The sequence below is a fragment of the Amblyraja radiata genome, chromosome 5 (genome assembly GCF_010909765.2).
Source record: "Amblyraja radiata isolate CabotCenter1 chromosome 5, sAmbRad1.1.pri, whole genome shotgun sequence".
Classification (NCBI taxonomy): domain Eukaryota; kingdom Metazoa; phylum Chordata; class Chondrichthyes; order Rajiformes; family Rajidae; genus Amblyraja; species Amblyraja radiata.
Genome location: NC_045960.1, coordinates 15,129,282 through 15,137,990, shown reverse-complemented (window position 1 = coordinate 15,137,990; position 8,709 = coordinate 15,129,282). Strand labels below are relative to the sequence as shown.

General features: G+C 45.4%; 1 pseudogene; it reads right to left on the bottom strand.

Moving 5' to 3' along the window:
• Positions 1–809: 809 nt before the first annotated feature.
• Positions 810–918, bottom strand: LOC116973847 (annotated as a pseudogene).
• Positions 919–8,709: the final 7,791 nt, after the last annotated feature.

The window sequence follows — 8,709 nt, the reverse complement described above, 5'->3', positions numbered from 1 at the left end:
AGTGCATAGTATCCATATGTAGGACCATAGACTGGCTGCTGACAATGATAGGTTTGGAGCAATGCCCAATGTTATCTTTCCACCATTTAGTTCCAATATGGCTTCTGTATGGCTTCATCATTCTATCGAAATGATCACCATTAATTTTAAGAGCTCATATTTTGGCCCTCTGTAAATCTTTATAATGTAAGGGTCTGAATTATGTGGCTGGAAACCATATGTTGCCAATATTCTTGCTACCAGTCTGATGGATGGTTTATCCTCATGTCAATGATTTTGCTGTATGCCTCTATTAAGGTTGTAACCTCTGTTGTCAAAGTTACTGACATGAGGAACTGAGTTAATGGTGAACCCCAAATAATCCTTTTAGTTCGAAGGCTTTAATTTAGATTTAATTGGATGGATAATGATCCTAGTTTCCAAATAATTGTTAAGTGGCTGTTACCGTTTGTTCAGCCCGTCCTAAGTTTCCACACAATTAGTATGTCATCCAAGGAAGCCATTACCATTGTGTGGCTGGTTGTCATATTTTGTAAATAACCTAGGTGCTAATGTAAACACATTAGGTAGTGCTCTATACTGCTAGAGCTGAGCCATCCAATTAGATAAAAATAACGTCCGTGGTCACCTGTTATGGGTACTGAAATTGTAAGCATCCTTAGAATCAATGCTTGCAATTTTCGTTCTTAAAACGAATATACTTAACAATAGAAAAGGTTTCTGTTCTTAAAACGAATATATCGTTTTATTTATTTTTCACTTTAAAACATTTAATTTTTTTTTCTAATCTTCTTTTTATTTATTTATTTATTTATTTAATTTTATAATATATGGTCCCTAGATAAGGGACATATCAGACTTTTAAACTGATAAGAACAGATATTATACTTGATCTTAGCCAAAAAGCCGAGATCTGATCTATGATTGATGCATCAAGCGCCATATCCTATTTTGTTAGGAAGGGAATGCGTAGATAATAATTCTTCCTTTGCAATGCAGCTAAAACCCTATCTGTTGCTGATGTCCAGTGTCTGTATCCCATATGACATATTTGGTAATTGGTGATTATGTCTGGATACGAGTAGATCGGCATCTGGTCCATATCGTGTAGAAACATCAGCAAATACTATAGCCCAATATCCATTTGGTGTTCTCCTCCAAATTCCTCTCTCGATATATCAGCTGGACTAGAAGATTATGTGTTGTAAAATTATATTGTGTATCCCCGGATACTGTTTAAGATATGAGTGTCAAAAAGTTATTTATTCGATGTCTTCTCGCACCAACCTCCTTGCTTCCTTCTGGTTTTACTGTTTTCTTCTGGATCCCCGAGGCCGTGTGTTGTGGGTGTACACATCTTCCAGCATAGGGGCGATACCTTTGACGATGATGTTTGGACGTTTAGATGAGCTCCAGCTTGGCTTCATTGTCCAACTCCTTGACCTTCTAGATAGGTCACCCCCAAATAAAAAGATTTTGCTAGGAGGTTTCGGGTTTACACAGGCCCGCGTCAATCCCGGTTGGATGTAACCAGATGCATAAATTGATTAGTTTAGTAAATTCAGGGATTTACAATCCCCGGTGGCAAGTGACAGCTATGGTGTCAGCTAATGTTTGCCCCTGCAGTAGATAGAAAACATATGGTCTATGCTGGCTTCTAACCTGGTGTGTAGATCTTTCCCAGTTTGCTTTACTCACAGCTGTACTGTTGTTCCCCCTGAAACATAGACAGACATTCCCGTGTGACTTCCCAGATGGGAATGGAATTTGTCAGTAAATTTTTGGACTGCTAAATCCTTCAGTCACAACATAAGTATTCCTGTATTTCTATCAGGAAAGGACCAATAATGCACTCTATGTACTTTGTGACTTAGAAAAGGCATCACCTCATTGTTACAGCTCTTACATCTGTTTACCTGTCCAGGGTTTGCCCTAGACTTGACCCCAGCACTCTTCTGACAGAAGAGTCTACTGGGGAGAGAGAAGCATGATTATAGCCCTATAGAAAAGGTGCTGCTTCCTTCTCCCTGAGTCTGTCTTTTCCTCAACCACTTCCCTGTAATAGTAGAAGTGAAATACAGCCCTGTATAAGGTGCTGCTATGGGACTTATCCACTGGAGGATTCCTTCTTGGACCTGCATCGCTGCAAAACGGTATGTTCTCGCAGGTGCAGGCCCCGTAGTGCCAATGCGGTGCAGTGTACACGGTCACTGTGCCGCCTGTATCCCCGTTGGCCTGCGGTGCTGTAAAGCGCGGTGCAGTGCTCACAGCACTGAGCCGCCCGTACTGCCGTTAGCCTGCGGTGCTCCAACGCGGTTCAGTACCTCGGGGAACTGGCCGCTCGCAAACCGCAGGTATGGCAGGTTTAACGCGGTGCAGTGCTTCCCGCACTGTGCCGCTCCTTCTCTACTTGGGCCTGCGGTGCTCCAACGCTGTGCAGTCCTCTCGGGGAGCTGGCCGCTCGCAGCCGCAGGTCTGGTAGTTTTAAAAAACGCGGTGCAGTGCATCCCGCACTGTGCCGCTCCTTCTCCACTTGGACCTGGGGTGCTCCAACGCGGTCCAGTCCTCTCGGGGAACTGGCCGCTCGCGGCCCAGGCCCAGCGGCTCCAACGCGTACTCGGTGCTCTCGGGCACTGACCGCTTGCCGCTGTTTTTAGTGCTGTGGAAAAACCCAGCACCTTCCAGCCCCTCGGACCCATGTAGTATAGGTCCGTGCGGCTGTTGTCCGAGCCGTCGGAATGATGGCTCCAGAATGCTCCACCGCTGTGGGCGTCCTGCTGGAGCTGAGATCGGCTCCGGCTCCGGCTCCGGCTCCCGTTTAAGGGAGATAGTGGTGCCCCCGGCCGTTGCTGGCTGCCTGCAGTTCTGCGGACTCTCCCCAATGACTTGTTCACAATGCGTGTAGCGATAAAGGCACACGTGCGTACTGGCGGGTTCTTCACGTAGTCACTCACGTGACTCCGAAGTAAAATCCAAATTTCATTGGCGAAAATTTGATTTTGCCCCCATACGAACCGGGTGTTTTTCCTGCCGATATGGGGTTCAAATTCACGGCAACCGCAACGTTCCAATCGATCGCGTTCCACAAAAACCCACTCTCAAGATAATGCTCATTAATTTACGGGAATTAAACATTAAATTCCTTCCATTTGGCCAATAAATTAATGACAATGAGATTTAAAAATGATTGTGTAAATGTTATTTGGCCACTTAGGCTATTTTAAAATGTTAACCTTTTCTTAAGAAATGGATAGATGTTTAGATCTAGTAATTGAATGTTGTAATTAGTTACAATTGGATAACGAACTAATTATATGCTTTAATTTCAGATCATCCAAGTAAGATTGTTTCATATTTGATTCAGAATAATTCAGTCTATAATAACTGAAAATTTCATTCAGTTTTCTTAATTTTTAAGAAAGTCATGGGCGCTTGACTGTTCTCGATCACAGCTTTTGTGTTAAGTCAATGGAAACGCAACAGGGAACAAGATGCTACTTTCAGAGTATGAAAATGGCCATAACTGTTTTACTACTGAAGATATGAAAGTGAATTAGGTGTCAAATTAAACGTGTTGTTATGTGGCTGTCCCACTTAGGAGACTGGAACGGAAACCTCTGGAGACTTTGGGCCCCACCCAAGGTTTCCATGCGGTTCCCGGAGGTTCCCGGAGCTTTTTGTCAGTCTCCCTAATAATCGAAAGTGGTTTCCGCTTCTTCTATGTTCCAGCGATTATTTAAAAAACTACAAAACCGGCCGCGACTAAAAATAGGTAGCCGTTTTAAAAATCGGTAATTTTTTAGTCGAAGCCGGTTGCGATGCTAGTTGCCGGAGGTTTCCTGAGGTTTCCGGAGGTTGCCGGAGATTGCCGAAGGTTGCCGGTGGTACAATCGGGAACCACCGGGAACCTCCGGGAACCGCACAGAAACATTGGTAAAACCTCCCTGGTGAGAAAAGGGTTAATATTATCATAAGCATGTGACATTGGTCACACCTGGCCGTGCTCAATCATAATTGCAGAGTTTGGAAAACCCTCCCAGGTTTGTGTTTAAATCATTTAGAACCATGAGAGCAGGGAATTAAGTAGTTAGGTGCATTTTACTAAAAGTTCATCGACTGCTGTTAGCAGTAGCCCTTGTGCTTCATCAGCCTTTCAAGAAACGCAGATGGAAAAGCACAAGGGTGTAGAGGAAGCAGAAGAAGAGGTGTCAGTGGGTGAAGCCCTTCTTGCAAAGAAGGTTAAGGCTTGGCCAATACGATAACTTAATGAAAGTGCCGCAAGAGGAGGATTTGGCAGCATTTTAAAACTTTCTCCGAATCGCACCTGAGCTGTTTAATGAGCTGAAGGAAATTGTGGGTCCCCTGCAAAAAAAAAAGGAGACCTATATGAGGAAGCCACTGGGACCAGGACAGCGCCTAGCCATCACACTCCGCTATTTGGCATTAGGGGACTCTTACAAGAGGCTTAGCTACAACTTTCTTGTAGCCCACAACACTCGCAGGAAAATTGTACGAGAGACCTGTGAGGCAATCATTGACTTATATGGGGATAATGTGATATACTGCCCCAGAACACCAAATGATTGGAAGTGAGTGGCGCAGGGCTTTGATAAACGGTGGAATTTTAAAACAAATATGTGGGGCAGTGGATGGCAAACATGTAGCAATCCGGTGTCCACCCAAGGGAGGTTCAAAATATTACAATTTTAAGAATTTTCACTCCATAGTACTGCTAGCTGTGGTGGACTCGGACTACAAATTCCTGTATGTGGATGTGGGCACACCTGGCAGTGTAGTAGATGCCAGGATCTGGAGAGAGAGCCCCCTCGCGCAGTCAATGGAAAATGGAACAGCATCCCGAACCTCTGCCAGGAGAAGCCAACCCGGACATATTCTACAGTATGGTTGGTGATGATGCCTTTGCACTCAGGCCGTGGATGATGAAGCCATATCCACACAGGAATTTGACAACGGATCAGATGATCTTTATTTATAGGCTTTCCAGGGGAAGGAGGGTTGTTGAAAACGCATTTGGAATCCTCTCAAGCAGATTTCGTTGCTTGCTGTATGTGATGGAGCAGGAGCCCAAGAATGTTGAGACGATTGTGTTTGCAGCATGTGTCCTCCACAACCTGATTCGTGTCAGATGTGCAGCAGCATCTGCTCCAACCATGGAGGAGGGTGACTTCTTTGACGTCCGCACGGGAAACATAACACTAGGTACTTGGAGGGCAGGAGTTAATGCTGCACCTATGGTATCATTGCAGGGATTGCCAGGTAACACCGGTTCAAGGAGTGGCAAAGAGCAGAGAGAACATCTTACCACAACTCAGCCGTGGGTAGTGTGCCATGGCGGAACAAAGTCAGCATCACACTGCCCAAGCTGTGGTGAAGCACTGCAGGAGGAGACCGCAGTGAATGAAATAAATTTTTATTTGAAGACAATTGAAATCAAGATAATTCTGTTTAATTCCAGATGAAGAGTGACCTTCTCTCCTAATTTGTCAGAAAGACTTATATGCAGTTGTTTTATCCAAAAACTGTGCTCATCTTAGCAAAAGGTAAGAACATTTATTTGTAGATAACATCATGTGGTCTGTTAATATTTTTTCATTATGCAAGCGTTCTATTGCACAGCTTAATTTGAGGTTATCACAGAGAAGAGCTCTTTTGCTTTTACTTTTAACTTACAGCATTATTTCAATGTTTGATGAACCCCTTTTAGCAATTCACTTCATTTTACTTGTTGTGGTGTTGAGTTTACCAAGATGTGTGGCAATGCCCTTGTCTGTTGGAGATTCCAGTACCTTTTAAGAGATGTGGTTTTCCATCTAGTGTGCTGCTTGTTTTATTTACTGATTCATCAATAGGTGTAATAAAATTCCCTTGCAAACGCAGAGCACTCGTGGCGTTGTGTTTTTTATCACTCATTGTAGCACATGTGAGAGGCTGAGAATTCCCTCCCTTATCTGGTGTGTTTCTCAATAATCCGTAAACATTATTCATGATTTTTGAGACTTAAAGAGATGAGATGTTCTGCTGCTATTGCAAAAATGGTTCATTGACAACAATTTTGGTTTGGATAAACAATTATTCTTCATTGTGCAAAGTTTACAAAAAGTGATCAACCAAATTATTAACAAAACATTTTTAAACAGGCTTCATAGATTTAACATTTCAAAATAATATGACTTCAGACAAAACACAAACAAGTCTAGGCAGCAAGAACAACAAACTTCAACAATCTTTTATCAAACGGTAAACAACCACATCAAACGTTACATTATTCATTCTCCATGTCCCGGAAGAAACCTCTTGGAACAGGTGATGCGCCTCTTGAGGAAACACCTTGATCAGAATAATCTGTGGCGATTGAAGCCAACACAGATCCTGTGGGCTGGAAGTCAGTGTACTGCCTCTGAAATAAAAAAAAAACAGGTTTTGAAGTTTTCAGCAACACTGACCATCAAAAGCTGCAATTGACATGCATTTACACATTCTTGAAAATCTCATTGGCTCTGCGGTCAGATCATGAGCCACTTTTTGATACAACTTATTAGCATGTACGGGAGTAGGATGTCATATAAGGGCTTGAACAACACATGATAACATTCAAGTGAAAGCTTATAAAGTTTCATATGTTGAGGCTGTGGTCTTGATGAAAGCTTTTGATACATAGATCCATATCTTAGTTGAACTTAACAAAATTCACTGAGGAATTAATTTGACCAAGAGTGCAATCATTAAAGTTTCCATTATATATTTTGTACCTGCTCAGAATGGTGCTAGCGCTGTGGCATCTGATTAATTTGACGCGGTGCAACCCGCCGACGTGGCAGTTGTGGATCTGGCTGGGCATACTACAACAGAAATGAAATCATAGTGATTATCCCCTCTAAATTACAGAGATTGCAGCACGGTGATCATATGAATGACAGATAATCTAGATTGCATTTTACCGTGTCGCAGTGATTCATGGCATCATTTAAAAGTTCTCTACATATTGCCATGTATTGCACAGGTGTGTGGACGTGAATCATGGTGGCGATGAACTCTGTCATCCTAAATAGGAACTCCTCCAGAGGTGTTTTACCCCACCGGTCATCCTCTATGTACTTTCGGATATCGCTCAACTGCTCCAAGATCTTAAACATAAATACAAAAGTAAGCAGCACAATGGTGGATGGATGCATTGATTGATGATATGTTAAATGTGCTGAAATGTTAAACTATGCACTTACAAAACTCACGTCAACATTTTGTCCGTCAGGGTGTGGCGTACCAACAGGTGTTTCCTCTAGTCCGTTCGACCAATCAGCGGCTTCCTCAACCCAATTAATTTGAAGTGTGTTCTGCGAATGGAACGTTGCAGATTTTGGCTCCTGGGCCTCTGCTGAAACAAGCCCCGCGCTGGGTTTTTACACTCACCGCACGGACGTCGCTCCTCCCTCACCAACGGCTCCTGGGCCTCTGTTGAAACAAGCTCCGCACTGGGTTTTACACTCACCGCACGGACGTCGCTCCTCCCTCACCAACGGCTCCTGGGACATGGTTTAAAGGTAAGTGTGACCACCATGTTCAAGAACGTTCATCCCAACAATTAAACATTGCATTCACGAACTAAGTTATGGCACTTTGGCTTAGTTGTTTTTTAAACTTACCATCCATCCATCCATCCATCCATCCATCCATCCATCCATCCATCCATCCATCCATCCATCCATCCATCCATCCATCCATCCATCCATCCATCCATCCATCCATCCATCCATCCATCCATCCATCCATCCATCCATCCATCCATCCATCCATCCATCCATCCATCCATCCATCCATCCATCCATCCATCCAGCCATCCATCCATCCATCCATCCATCCATCCGTCCATCCGTCCATCCGTCCATCCGTCCATCCGTCCATCCGTCCATCCGTCCATCCGTCCATCCGTCCATCCGTCCATCCGTCCATCCGTCCATCCGTCCATCCGTCCATCCGTCCATCCGTCCATCCGTCCATCCGTCCATCCGTCCATCCGTCGATCCGTCGATCCGTCCGTCCGTCCGTCCGTCCGTCCGTCCGTCCGTCCGTCCGTCCGTCCGTCCGTCCGTCCGTCCGTCCGTCCGTCCATCCGTCCATCCGTCCATCCGTCCATCCGTCCATCCGTCCATCCGTCCATCCGTCCATCCATCCATCCATCCATCCATCCATCCATCCATCCATCCATCCATCCATCCATCCATCCATCCATCCGTCCATCCGTCCGTCCGTCCGTCCGTCCGTCCCTCCCTCCCTCCCTCCCTCCCTCCCTCCCTCCCTCCCTCCCTCCCTCCCTCCCTCCCTCCCTCCCTCCCTCCCTCCCTCCCTCCGTCCCTCCCTGGGCTGTGTCTCCGACTCTGGCCAGGGACTGCGTCTCCCACGCTGGGCTGAGTCGAGTTGGGTCTCGGAAGCTGGCCTGCTGCTTCGGCGGGGCTGCTGCTTGGGGATGGTGCAAGAAGGGGCGGACTGTCCCGGGGAGTGACGGGGGAAAATACTATTCCGGGCGGCGCCGACTGCCAGGAGAAGAGATCGATCTGCGCACGCGCGATTTTTAAGATTTTTAAAGCTCGCAAATGCCCCTGTCCCACTTAGGAAACCTGGGGTCAAGGAAAGAGCGTTCACGTCGCGGCCCTGTTTCAACCAATCTTCCCAACACCACGCACAAGAAGCACA